The sequence below is a fragment of the Epinephelus fuscoguttatus genome, linkage group LG21 (genome assembly GCF_011397635.1).
Source record: "Epinephelus fuscoguttatus linkage group LG21, E.fuscoguttatus.final_Chr_v1".
NCBI lineage: Eukaryota > Metazoa > Chordata > Actinopteri > Perciformes > Serranidae > Epinephelus > Epinephelus fuscoguttatus.
The window spans coordinates 26086030-26101386 of NC_064772.1; the positions used below are offsets into that span (position 1 = coordinate 26086030).

At 40.1% G+C, this 15357-nt stretch overlaps 1 protein-coding gene across 1 annotated transcript in view; it reads right to left on the reverse strand.

Annotated features, from left to right (window-relative positions):
• zfhx4 (zinc finger homeobox 4) overlaps positions 1–15357 on the reverse strand; it is a 327312-nt gene that overhangs the window by 168008 nt on the left and 143947 nt on the right. The window contains exon 2 of the mRNA XM_049564704.1: positions 2537–2600. The gene's annotated coding sequence lies outside the window, so the exon portion shown is untranslated. The remainder of the gene's footprint in view (positions 1–2536; positions 2601–15357) is intronic.

The window sequence follows — 15357 nt, forward strand, 5'->3', positions numbered from 1 at the left end:
AGGCATGGAGAGGGAGGCAGGTGGTAACATGAAAGAGGGGCTGAATGAAATTAGATTTGGTAAGAAAATATTTCATTTTTAATGTCTCATTTTGTAACAGCAATGTAGGATTCAGCTTTGAATTGTATGGGAGCAAAATAAAGGACACGTAACAACAAATTCACATCATATAAAGCCTTGTTTGTTACAATGTTCCGTGCTGCTCATGTCTGGGCAAGACAATGGGCATTAAGGTCATACCCCAGCAATCCAAACAAATATATTATTCATAAGTGTAATGAATGGTGCAAAACATGCGCAGCAAATATGCCAGTCAGCATTCTTTTCAGCGTTCGCTTTAACCCCCTGAGACCAGCTGGGCTTAGATCTGACTTCATGATTATCAGTTTGTTCTGAAATTACAAATGTATGTGATCTGTCCAATCTCTCTTTCTCTTGCTAAGCAAACAAAAACACCCTCAACACATTCTGCCTGTGTAGTTTGAGCTTTAGGTTCTGTGTTAACCGGATAATTTGACACCGAAGGGAGAAGCTTGTGATTTTACACTAGGCACTGCTGGACAGATTCCTTTTAGACATCAGTTCAACCAGATGTGGCTTCACTACCTGTAAAATTTATTTCACTGAGAGAGGTTTATGCACAGAATCAGTCTTTGCTCTTTCTAAACAGTTAAGTCTTTTATTCTCCGTTTGTCTTTTTGTTTCAGACTCTAGATTATGACACTGATCACCGGGCAAATCATGCTTCTTCCTGCCGTATGTATAGCCTCCAACATGCTAAACCAATAAAATGCTTTAGGTTACAGATGTTAGGTTATGGCTATAGTCTGCCTGTCCCCGCAAAGGAGGCAGGATTTGCAAAGGCACAGCCACCAAACTGACAACAACGAACTAGTGGTGATGAACGCTGACTGTTGTGTTGCCTTACATCGCCTGTGTCTCAGCCAAAAAGCTGCATTGAACACATGGCAAAGACTCCAACCGATGGCCAACTAGCACATATGTTCTGCGCCTGTGTGAGAAGTAATAATTCCCCACAGTAGCAGGCAGAGGTAGTCTGTATCCGTCATTCAAAATGGGAAAGACTGACAAGACAGATTCCAGATGCTAGTTAGCTTAATGTGTATGCATGCAGTGATAAAAACACTAACAATTTCTGCTAAAAAGCTCAATGGCTAAAAAAATAACCTCACCTAAGGTAACAAGTTTGTTTCGATCTCACTCCCTATTGACTTAAGCCGTTTGGTTGCTTTGCTTACTTTGCTTCTGTTCTCATGCACTGAGCTAAACTGCCAATCAGAATGATTTCATTCAATGATGGGTTCTGCCGTCTCTGACACCGATTAAACAAGCTGAACTGGTCGAAAAAGCCGACAAGAGCCAAAAAGTCCCAACGATGCAGGACTAATCACAAAAACTAGGGTGATGGACGCTTACCAATGGCTCAACACTGACCAATGGATGACCATTGGCTTGGTTTGTCAGGTTCTTAAGATGCTTTGAAGAGAGTTCTGCCTAAGAGGCCCAACGCAGGGCAAATAGCCCCTGAACTCCAGTCACAGAACTGGATAACTGAATACATCAGCTTGTTCCAATAATACGGACTTAATCTACACAAAGAATACTATACTGTAAGAACATAAGAAAGGTACAGTGTCTTTACATACTAGCCCCCAAGAGCATAATGTGCAGTGTAACCTGTGTTTTGAATTGTGTTGACTAGTGGTGCTAATACAGGTTATCATTTATTATTTCCCTTTCTGTTATTGTGAGACGTACTGATATGGCTTTATGACCCCTGAGATTTATTAAGGAAGTACTGTACAGACACAGCACACACATACACATACATACTAACAAAGGTCAAAGATTCAGATTAACTTTATGATGGAGGTGTCTATGACTTTAACAATGTTCATGAACAAGAAAGGGAAAGGTTTAGTCAAAAAACTACACAGACAAAGCCAACTGTACTCAAGGTCAGTTAAAACTTCAAAAAACATTTTGTCTGCTTTTGCCAGCGGTTCAGGGAAAATCAACTGAAAGCTCCAAAATAAAGGACACAATGATTCAGTTTGGAAATCAGGATCAAGACGAGTTGTAAAGCTAACCTGTATAACAGGACTTGAATTAGTCACCCAATGGGAAAGTGGTGCCCTTTTGTTTAAAGACAGGGATATATTTTAAAAGCAAAAAATAAGTTTGTCTGTCTCAGTCTTTCTGAAACTTCTCGCCACATCAAGGTTGGATTTTATAGACATTTTGGAAACACCATGACTGGATGTTTTTATAGAGGTCTAAGCTTTCTACAAAGGTACGTCCTCACACAAATTGGACAAAATATTGGACACAATGAAATAAACTGAGCACCACAGGCTAACTCTTCAAAATATGTAAGCTGCATTAAAAATGTATTTGCTTTGGGGAAAAATATTTTCAATTTGTTTTCAACAACAGTAATAACTGATGCGACGGTGATGTTGGCATTGGGCGAGGTGTTCTTTATGACAGGCACAGCATAGTGAAAGTGGCTTACCTTAGTGACGTGTTGGGAGTTAGAGCACTGCAGCCACTTCATCCAAGCAGCTCACTGTGGCTCCCTGCAATATATAAAACTTATCAGTAAACCAATAAAGCATCAAATCCCACATGCACCATTACTATCTATGCCAGTGGTCCCCAGCTGGTCCAGCCATGGGGTCCAGATTTCTCCTTAGTCATTAGTTCAAGGTCCACACAGTTGAATATATTCACCATCATATCTGTGTTTGGCCATGTCGTCGAGCTAGTCGTCCGTTCTCTACAGCAGGAAACTGCACTTTAAAGTAAAAGCTCCGTGCCAGAAATTTGGTGTACCTCAAAATAAAGTGTGTTTTTTACGAACTTGACACGTTCGTGAGTCACCTGAGGTCCATTTAGAATGGATCCACAACCCACTTTGGGACCGCGACCCACCAGTTGGGAACTACTGATCTATGCCACTGCTAACCTTGGTAATAAGGGCTACATTTCCTGTAGCCTCTTCACAATGTAATTTCATTGGTTTCCCAGTAAAAAACTTTGAATGTGAAATTGCAGTAGCTGAACAGCAGTGAACCTCATGACATTAGTTTGTGGTGCTTTATTGTTATTAAGTTTTTATTTAAGCAATGATGTGGTATCTTCAATGCTACTCATCCGTTTGTTAAAGTACCTCTAATGGCTAGAGTTTGGTTTTACCATTGATTGCCATCTCATCAGTTTTTGCAACCGCATAATCTCTAACAGAGTAAAGTTTGAACCATATAAATAAAATTAAAGTAGAACAGATATTCCCATTCAAGCCAATGTAGCAAGATGGTCAAAGCAGTGGCAATTTTTATGTGTGTGTTGCCACTGCAACCATTGTAGCCAGCTAACTGTCATACAAACTTCCACATAAACAAACCAACTTGCGGCAAGTCACAAACTCATTGAAGTGAGGTTTTGCGGTGACGACCAGTGAAGCAGTAATGCTACATTTTAAAATGATCGATGTGTTCATTCTGAAAAAGCGTCATAGCTGTTATTTTCTTGTTTCTTTTTGCCATTAACTGCATGTTTGTTGAAACATGTAAACTAAAACCATAGCTGCCTCTGAAGACCGAGTGAGAGCCAGTGCTCAGTGGACAGCTGAGAGACAGAGACAACAGGGATAGACAGCATGCAGATCAGCACATTATCACACCTAACTTGGTAGGTTAAGGGTTTATGTTGACCAAAGCAGAGTTGGTGATTGTTAGAACACTAGACTAAATTCCTAAATGACTAACAACACTAACTGAGAGGGTTTTGGTGAGTTTCATTTTATTTCTGTTGAGTTTGAATGAAGTGTTTTACGATGAGTCAACAAGGCAACTAAGCTGACGTTAGTCTTTGTTTAGTGAAAGACAGAAACTTGGACTGGTGCACAGTTGTCTTTTTTTCTTTTACAAGAAAGAGGTGTAAAAACAGGCCAAAACGAAGCTCTTAATCTAGTGTGAATGTGACACACTTTACATCCCCACTGACATGTTGTCACCATAACAACTGATGGCAATTGCCATTTTCTTTTGTACAATTCAGATGACCAGGACAAACAGTTCAATATATATTCTACTCTCACTGTATTTCTATGGTTTGAACCTTCACATCCCCAGTCTCACACTGCCAGTGTTGGGCAGCAACACATTACAGTAATAATATTACTTTTTTCCAGTAACAAGGGTTTAACTAGTTACTAATAAAATTTCAGCAATAATATTACAGTTACCCCAAACCAAACAACTGCATAGGCACGCCACAAAGCAGCAAGCTAAGTATGAAGATGGGATCGCTTACCTCAGCGGCTGGAAATATTCCCACTACTTTGATTTTGTTGTGAGGAAAGATGACAAGAACACTATTGCTGCAGGTAGTCGCACTAAAATTCCTTACACTGTAAAAACATGTCCTCACATCTTTAGTCTGAAATACCTTCTACAACCCATAGCAACGTGAAGCTCCAGGAAATACACCCAACCAAAGGTGAGCGCTCCTCGGCTGCAGAGGTCAGCTGTACACTAGCTAAAGAACCAAAACTGGATTTTACTAGTCGACAGCTGCAGCTACAAAGAAGCAATGAAGCTTGTGGCTGGATATGTTGTGGATGAAATGTTGTTCCACGATAAACTGTCTGTCTTTCAAGCAGATCTTTGGGAAAACACTGGTCACATGCAACAGAAGCTATGTAGCCTTACATTACACTTACCCTGACATTCACACAGAGAGGCACATCTGAATTTTGGGATGTAATGAACTACTGTTGGACTACTGTTGGCAGGAAGTAATAAGTAAAGTACTTTTGAAAGTTTTTGCATTTGAAGACGTATTTCTCAATAATCTGGGGGACAATGTTGCTGTAATCGGCTGAGTCTATGAACTTCTGTTTTGGGTGTCCAAGTTATCCCAGTGAGCATCCATGAACCTGGCAGTGCCGCTTTTATACTCAGTGTACTGAATACAACACAGTTATTGGGCAGCAGGTTGAAAAGGAGCAGCAGGTGGCACAGTGGGCAAGAGGAAATATCTGCCACATGTATGCATTAGTCCTCTTTGTCATAGGGGTAAGTTAGGTGACTGCAAGTAAAACATCAGGTGATTGCATGCAGTACCTTACTGCAGGTTGTATGTGTCCTTGTGAAAACACACCATACATAGAGAAAATCCAATCTACAGGCAGATTTCAGGGATTGGGACCAATTGCAGTATCGCTGAAGCAGAGCTAAAAGGAGGTGGGCCTGTATCCAGCCAGGGCCAGGCTGAAGGAACCACTGCTGAGGTGATTGTACATTCTGAAAGCAGCGCTGGACTCTGAGGCAGAGATTATTATAAATTTGGTCATTGGCAATGAGGACACTACAGGGGAGGGAAAAACAAATATTAGGGCCCCCTTCAATGCCGGGGCCAGTGTGAGCTGTTTTCCATTTTAATGCATTATGTGTGTATAAGGGAGAGAGGGGAGATGAGGGTTTTTTTTTTCCTCCTCTGTGTGGGCGTGTGTGTGTGTTAGATTCAGCAAACTCAGATTTACATTTCCCTTGCACTGCCTGTGAAATGTTTTCAGACGTGGGCAGCGTGACTGAAATAATACATAAGGCTCGTTGCCTCGCACTCTCTCACCCTCTTTCTTCCTTACACGCACACTGCGGGCAGAGACAGTTTGAGAGAATGAGGATGAGGGAGCGCGGCCGTAATTACCAGCCGTGTGAGAGAAATGGAAATTCACACTTAGTCTGATTCCGTGGTTAGCTTTCAAGCCACTCCTTCACTTAAGCTTATATTGACACATTGACTTAAAGCAAAGGTCCCCTGACGTCAAACAGTTAAACACACTAAGAAGTCGGATTCCACAAGTTCATCATTTGGAAGGTCTGAGAGATACACACGAGAAAAAATGTGTTTTGCACAAATTAAATGTAAAATTCTGTTTCCATCTGTCAACTGAAATTGCAGATTTTCATGTACTGATTCTTAAGATTCTTGAAATCTTTTCTTCACTGTAACAGCACCTGTAGTGATATTTAAGTAAACTTTAAAGTACTCCAATATATTGACACAGGTGCTGCGTACACTTCTTAATAAACACTTTTCAGTATCACAGTTCTGATTACTTACCTTCCTATAATTCTATACAAGTTGCATTGCTGGCAGCTTGTCATGGTAGTAATTACTTTTTCATAGTGGCTATAATATATCAAAAGAATGCAAAGCAATTAAAGCTATAAATGTAATATCAGCAGGCATAAACAGATTGGTCGCATCACTGTTGATTTAATTGCATACCAGGAGCAGCTGAATGCCCCGCTTGCATCTGCGCTGCACTATTTCAAGGTAACTCACTGTATTCGTTATATCGCTTCTATCGCTCAGATGCTCTACCGCTGGAAAGGTTGTCTATGCCCGAGGGGTTCAGATTTGCAAGGATCTATCGCACAACCAGAATCACAACCATAAACGATCCGCACATTCATCTATACATTCAAAACTTACCCCGGGGCTGTGTGCCTGCATGAGCTCCGTCTAAGCACTTTGTCATTTTAAGTGTAACACAGGTATTGATTCCATAGGTTTGATTCTAAATGCAATGATGTCTTCCTCAGAGAGTTGATTAAACCCTTTTGGTATTGATGCACTGGGCCTATGTGTGTATGTGTGTGTGTGAGAGGCAGAAGGTGTATGGTTGCAACAGCAGAGACAGTTTGTGTACATGCATGCATGCGCTCATTGATAAAAGCATTACAGAAAGCCACAACGTCAGGGACTGTGTGATCTAGAATCATAGTCCCTCAGAGTGGGGATCCTGGACCGAGGCCTTCAAGCTCAGGGTTTATCTCGCCTTAAGTCATGTCACATTCACTCTGCTCTCTTTTCTCCTCTCCTCACCTCTCCCTTCCTCAATCAGTGCTAAGCCAGTCAGTATATTAGTCGTCGCACCCGAAGCGAAATGTCAATCACACTTGGCTCTTTAAGTGAATGACTACCAAGTACACCTACATTTAAACTGAACATACTGTAGGTACCAATTAGAATTAGGGCTGCAACTAATGGTTATTTTATCACATCAATTCCCTTTTAATTGAGTAATAGTGAGGTGATGCTTTACATAACATCCATCGGCTTACTGGTGATGTGCCAGTAACAAGTAGTGTAACAAATCGCGAAGAAATTTCAGTAACAATATTACAATTTCCCAGAAACAAATAACTTGCCCTAACCCTCACCTCACTACTTTTTCTGGAATCTGACAATGAGACTGGTTGGAGGAAAAATGACAAGAACATCGTTATTTCAGGTAGTGGTATACTAAGATTTCTTCCACTGCGAAAAACACATCCTCAAACAAAAGGTGGGGGACTCGAGTCACATGACTTGACTGTAACTCAGTCATTTGTCCAACCAACACAGTTCAAAGCTCAACATAAAATTATTAGATAACTAGTCCATAGTATAGAGTGCACAGTTGCCCACGTACAGTTTCACATGGTGTGTGTTTGGGATACAGGTCATAGGAAATTGCAGATTAAATAGTCAACTGAACCCATTCAGAAGAGCAATGTATTCAGACAGAGTTTTTGTTAATTTGATAGTATGATTGCTTTATTGAAAGTACAGTAGTACCATTGCCAATAATGGGATAGTTAGTGGGTTAAAACTGTCCATTAGTAGTTGAGGTAGCATGCTGAAAGGCAGATAGTTAAAGTGTTTATATGTTGTACTGACTTATAAGTGGGGTGCACTGGTAGACTGACTGACTGACTGACTGACTGACTGACAGACTGACAGAGTGACACACTGACAGTTTCCATGATTATGTACAGCATACCATACCATGACTTAGTCATACCAAAATTTAGAAAAAAACGCACATTTGGCCACAGGGGGAGCCACAGCGATCAGTCGCATTTTAGACATTTTAAACCATTTTTCTGTTGTTATAGCGCCACCCAGCTGCCAATTATCTACCAAGTTTAGTAAAAATGGATGTGGCAGTTAGGCCTAGATAAGAAATTAGCTCTCTAGCGCCCCCATTTCGTTTGATGGGGTCAATAATGGAGGGGTCCCCTCAGATTATGTGTGGTCATATGCCTACAAAGTTGTGTGGTGATGGGTGAAACCCTTGAGATGTTATACACCTTTATGTGATCAGCCACGCCCTCCGCAATATTCATTGCCTTATAGAAGCTCAGTTTTAGTAAGTTTTCCAACTTTTGCCAAGAGGGAACTTTAGATATTGGTCCCTAGATTATGTTCACCCAGTTTCATGCAGATCGGTCAAACTTCCTAGGAAGAGATTGATTTTAAGTGTCTTTCAAAAAAATCAAAATGGCGGAATATCTATATAACCGGAAGTTATGAGGCAAATTTGTTGCTCATGAGGAGAGGCATCTCTGTGCAAAGTTTCATGTCTCTGCGACATACGGGGCATGAGATATACCCATTCAAAGTTTGCCATTTCAATCAGTTGCTATAGCGCCCCCCTTTGGCCAATTGATGTAATATTGCTTCATTCGCATCCTCCCATGACCCTCTACCACTGTGCCAAATTTCACATGGATTGACCAAGTCAGTGAGGAGAAAATGTGGAACAGACACACCCACACACACACACACACACACAGAGTTTTCGTCATTATATAGTAAGATAAAAAGCAAAAGCAGAAAAAACAACCTCACATTTGTGAAGCTGGAGCCATGAAATATTTTTGCGCTACAAAACGACTCAGACGATTATTACAAGAGTGGCAAATTTATTTTCTGTCAGTTCAATAACTGACTTACAGATCCAGCTGTACTTTTACATTTTCATGTTTCAAGTGCAAAACCTGAATTTGTAAAGTAACTAGTAACTCAAGCTGTCAGATACATGTAGTGTAGTAGAGGTAGATGTGGAATAAGAAGAAAAGACTAAGATCTGTACTTACAGTACCTGAGTAAATGTATGATTTGACTTGTGACTTTCTTGACCTGAGCAACGATTTGACTCCACTTGCTTGACTTATAGCAAGGACTCCACTTGACTCGATTGATTTTCACTACAGTGACTTGGGACTTGCACATGTGTGACTTAGTCCTACCTCTGCCTCACACATCCAGAAACACCTTCTACGACCAACAGCAAAACAATGTGCAGCTCTTGGAAATACACCCCACCAAACAAGAGGCCTTCATAGAGGTTGGAGCCCTACACTGCCTCAACAACCAAACCTGGATTTAAATTATAGACAGCAGGCTACCAGCAACAGAGACCTAATGACTCTCATGGCTGGATATGTGGTGGATGAAATGCTGTCAAGCTCCACATATGACTCTCTGTCTTTCAGACAGATCTTGGCAAATACCAGTCCCAGGCAACGGAAGACCCCAAGGTAAAAGTCTTTTGCAAGCTACCCAGCCTCAGCTGCGCTTAGTGGAGATTGCATGATGATGACACTCAAAGGCAAATGTGCAATGAGCAATTCTTTGGAGTATAATGGAAAAGTAATAACGAGTAGTGTAACAAATTACTGTTGGAAGGGAGTAATGAGTAAAATAATACTTTACTTTTGAAAGGAGTAACAAGTAATGAGTAATTGATCCTATATTTCTAAGTATTGACACCAACACTGGAAAATATCCTTAGATTTATTAAATATTTGGCACATTTGCTTTAAAAATCGACAAATCAATTAACTGACTAATTGTTTTAGCTTGAATTCACAAAACATTTTTAAATCCTCATGTTTAAAACAAATTTTAAAATTACTAGTGAGCCACATAGAATTGTAACCTCACACGAAATTCAAAGTAGAGACTAATTCAATACACCATCTCACCTTTTTTGCTAAGCTTTAAAGACAAGGTTAGTGAACTTAAAGACATCAAAATTCCATTTCCAATCTCCAGGACCGGAGTATTTCACAGTTTTGTTGAGCCTTTTCATGAAAAACTGATACTTGTAAATCTCTGTAGTAGTGTATGTACAATACAGATGGAAATGGGACTCTCTTGCCAGTTTTCCAAGATTTCTTACACCTCATACAAACTATTTTCCTTGTAATATTTCCAAATCTGCCAACTTTAATAGTTACAAAAAAATACCAGTTCTTAACTGTACAACTAAGGAACGTTAGCGTCTGGATAATCCTGATGCATTATATAATTTAGGGTCATATTAATGCAGATATATAGATACTTATCACTATCATCAGTCAACTAGCATTTTACAGGGTCTCAGAAATCTAAACACATGATCTTTCCCTCTGTTGTCCAAATGTTGTGTATAATGGGAATGGGAGAAACAGGGGAGCTCTTGAATGATAAAGAGAACTCTTCTGCATCTTGTCAGTTATTTAGCCACAAAAAATATCAAAGGACCACCTTTACACGAGCACCAAACCGCAGCACATCACCACAGTCACACGGTGTAGCATGCATCTTAGTGATAACAGTCATCTTTGATTCACAGTGCAGGCTAAATAAGGGCAGATTTCATAGGTCAATACATTTGTTGTTGAAGAACTACTGTGTGTCCCTGAAAAGCAACGTGGGATTTTAATTTTGGTGCAAACACAGATGCAAGGAGAGAAACCAAGAAAGAAATACAGCCTCTGTGTATATCAAGACAGACACGTGCACAAACACACACATATACACACACACACACACTAACAGGCACATACACTTTGCCCAGGTCCCTGAAGCTAATTAAAGGGAAGGTAGGCGAGCAGAGATGTGATAACTCTGTGAATCATGTAGAATAGTTGTAATGGGTGACCTTTTTTTCTTTCCCCATGCGGCGGGCAGAAATCTCATTTGAGAGTGAGCCATTCCAATTTGCTGCGGCGAGGCAGGTGTCAAAGTCTCAAGCAGGCAGAAAAACATCCCTTGGTGCCTTCTCCTTTGTTTGAGATCATGTGAAGCCCTGTGTGAAAATGCAAAGAGCTACAAAGTCTACTGAAACTGGGTTTGTATTTCATCTCCCCGTACTTCTCTCATTCTTCTTCCCTTCTTCGGCGCTTTGACTTAATGTGAAGAAACAAAGAATGTTTTCTGTCTCCGTGTTTTGTGTATAGAAAGGATTATGTTAGTGATCAGAGCAAACATGAGAATTATAAACACAGTCCATCTTCATTAGGCTGCAGGCCAGATATTACCGGGCTGGACAGCCTGGAATGTTTGGTCGTCCATTTAGCCAAGGGCAGGAGCAGGAGGGCTGCTGTGCAGGGCTCCAACTCCCTTTGATCCTCTGCAAGTGTGTGTGTGTGCGTGTGTGTGTGTGTGTGTGTGTGCGTGCGTGTGTGTGTGTGTGTGCAATGCAATTTCACAACCCAAGTACACCAGCTGGTCCACGTTAAAGTTCCAAGGTAACCATGGCGCCCCGCGGCTGGTGGAGTGTGTGCATGTGTGGATGTGTGTGTGCGCGTCAGTGTGTGTGTGTATGTGTGCGATAACATGTGGTATACGTTTGGATGCGCTCCTCCACCCTTTCCCCCCCTTTGGCTTTGACTTTTAAGGAGTTTCGACACTGAGCTTTTGCCTCTATCAGGTAAACAGGATACGGGTCACTGATAAAACAATATATACACATACACAGCCTACCACCATGGGAGGATATATGTGTATTCCCCTAACCACTGCATACCTGGGGTTGGGTCATCTAAAATAGTTTCCTTTGTATCACTTTCAATTGAGATTTTTGGTATCACACGGTGTAAATAGTGTTTGAGCAGCTGTGCCAAGACATATCTCCGGGGGGAAACACTGATACAAGGAATATATACAAGACTGGAGTTAAGCACCATTAACGCAGGAGAGGGTCACATTTAATCAGTTTGCAGGTTTCTAGTTTTGCACCATATAAGGTAAGAAAGCAGAATTTGTCTGACAGTAGATTTTATTTTTATCTTATTTGAGTCTATTGTCTCCATTGTTAAAACATATGAGTAGAGTTATTAGGTACTATGATAGTGGAACACTGAGGTTTTGTGACTGCGATCTACTACTGCATTTGTCCTTACTGATTTGAAAATACAGCAACTACAATGTGCAAAATATTGTATTATGGCAAAGAAACACTCTGGTGAAATAAAGACATGAAGATATAAAGGACAGGCTGTAAATGGTTAAACCTGGGGATGCATACATTTCTTGGCCACTCATCGGTATTGGCTGATATTGACCTTGACCTATCGGTGAATAAGATCGTATTCACAGGTTTTTTTCCGTCATGTCACACCGATTTTGTGCAGACTATAAAGTAATGGCGTCCCCGCATCCTGGGGAAAATACAAAACATGTCTAGGACGAACAAATAACTTCCTCGGTACGCCATTGGGACGAAAGAACGCAGTAAACTCACGACCAACATGTTAGGAGATTCACCCTTGTGTTTCCATGATAATGCTACGTTATGAAAAACAAATCCGTGTTGACATTAGTAGGATGAGTGCTAACTGACATTAGCTGTTAGAAGTTGGTGGCCGTACCTTACAGTTCATGGAGACTGCATTGAGTTACATTAAAATGCTTTCGAGCTCTCCTCAGTAAAGTATTGGGCGAAGGTAAATTATAACGTTCTCATGTAATCATGTAAAATGTAGCTTTTGGCATGAAACTATAATAAATACAATAAACACAGCTGTTTAAAGCAGAAATGTTTTGATGTTTTCACAGCAATACAAAACAGATATTAAAAAGGGATTTCTGATATAGTTAAAAGAAGGGATGCACCAACGCTGATATCGATACTGATGATTAAAATAACAATTTTGCCGACAACTGATGCCGATGTTTGTTATTGCTGTTTATTTTGTTTTTCTTTTGTTAATTATTTGCCCTTTTGTGCCAGGGAAACAAAGAAATCTTATTATAAAACATTAACTGAACTGATTTAAAGTAATTCATTCTGTTATGTCATTACCTATGACAAAGCAAAACCTCCATTGTACAAACTTTTAAAAAAAATTCTTTAACATGAAAAACATTTTTAAAAAACTGCTCCAAAAGCGTTTACACTATATATATATATATATCATAATTCCCTCACTATTATTTGTTTTACATTGCTGTGAAAGCATCAATAAAATGAACCCCCAAACAAGTTTCTCACCAAACACTAAATCTTATCACATTTGAACACATCATGATAACATCTCAATTTACCTTCGCACAATGCTAATTTTACTGAACAGAGCTTGAACGCATCATAACGTAACTCACAGCTCACGCTAACTAACTCTCCTCCTGCTGATGTCAACACAGATTTGTAGCATTATCAGGGGCGTTGTCGGCCTTTTGTCCCAATGGTGGAAATATCTCTGTCCCAAACATGTTTTCTATTGCCCCCGGGACAACAGAGTACCATTAGCGAAATCGATGTAGCACAACGGAAAAACATTGGACACTGCCATCTGTGAATGCCAATGTATTTGCAGATAGGTTGATGGAGGTCAATAAGGCGAATATCAGCCAATGTGTGGCCAATAAATAGATGCATCACTAGTAAAAAATAATTTTGAAGCAGCTACTTTTTACAAATATTTCTTTGGCACAAAAGGATAAATAAATAATAACAAAAACAAAATTTTAAAAAAAAAGTTGGCCAGATTAGAAAGATTATTATTATGGTATCAGTATCCTTGCCAGCTAAAAACACAGATATTATTCAAGCATCATCTGCCACACCTCACATCCAAGAACTAATCTACAACATCATCATCCATATATCTCACCTTACACAAATATTAACTTGGAAACAAAAATAAATCACAAGAGGAACAATTGCTCTAACAAATCTATGTGTGGAAATTCAAAAGAAGGATTCCAGAGGTCGTAGCATTTTCCCTGAGTGTTGTTTCGACGTTAGTGGGGTAACAACAACAATCGCCATGGTGACAATGCAGTTGGACACAGACACATGCATTCACATTCATATCTGAGAAATGCCAGTATTTCTAAAGGAACACCCACTGAACTTATAAAAAAAATAAATCAGAAAACCATTATTTCTTTGAAAACAGCTCGCTATAATTCAGCAATGTTTTGTTCTCCTCGCAATTACATTCTATTCTGCCTCTGTCTTTCTCTCTCTGTTTCTATATATGTGATTGGTACCGCTGTAGAGCTACCGTGATGATTCAGATGGTAACAATTCGACAAGATTGGATAGGAGAAAGCACAAAACAACTCTTATAAGTTGGCAAAAGTCCACTCTGCAACTGATCACAGTGTCTGTGTATATCTGATTACCAGCTCTCCCACCATGAGCTCAAAAACAGAGGGTTGTGAGCTCAGGGGATGTTTAAATCCGTAATTCAGGTAAGATTTACACACACTGAAAACTAGAAATTATCCTCTTTTTTCTGTTGATGAAACTGGAAAATTTCAAGGGTGATGCTTTAATATTTTCATATGTATGTGGCTGAATAAACCTTGGATACTTTTATGTTTGCCAACCCTGTGCAGAGTTAATATTTTGTGTGTTTTGCAAGTATACATCAGTTTGTTGCATGTGTTGGATGTGAACCTCAAAGAGCTACTTCTGCCTCATTAGTCCTGGAAAGTACAGTTTGTCCATGCAAGTTTGCTGAGCTAAATTTGTTTTCATGCTTCACACCACTTCCTCAGGTACACCATTGCAACTGAATTAAAAAAAAAAAAAAACCCTCGCAGTCTACCCAAAGGATGCGGCTTTCAAAGCGCACTGTGCACAAACATGCAATATCCCTCAATCCCTGCTTCTACTGTGACTTTCTGCTTCTTTTAGTAAACAGCAAAAAGCCTCTGCCTCCTCGACGGCCACAAGCTTCCTACAATGATCAAAGAGCTTTTAGCTTTTCTGCATTTTACATTTTAATTGCAAATGTTGCACCTTTACCGGCTTTTAAAATTAAAAATGGGAACATCACAACCATCAGAGGTATTCTGACACTCTGAGATCATCACACACGTGCCCAACGCTGACAGAGAACGCGGCAAAAATGTTAACTAAACTCCTCGCTGACATCCATAAAGATGTTTAATCTTTTCTTGAAATGAAAAATCATCCTACTATCAAGCTGTCCACTGCGGAGAGAAAAATCTAATGAAAATATAGTGCTACATATTGATAATGATATTCTGTATCTTTCTATCCCCACCTAATCAGAGGTGGAATACGGTGCAGAGTCTCCCCTCTCTCCTGCCGTGACAGCCACAATTCATCACAGCTTTAATTTAGTCTGTTACTGGGGTGTCGATAGGACGAACACTGCCTGGCGACCCTCTATATCACACACATGCACGTCCACACACAAACACGGGCAGGGTGTCGCACGTTCGCACACATCCGCGCACAGCATG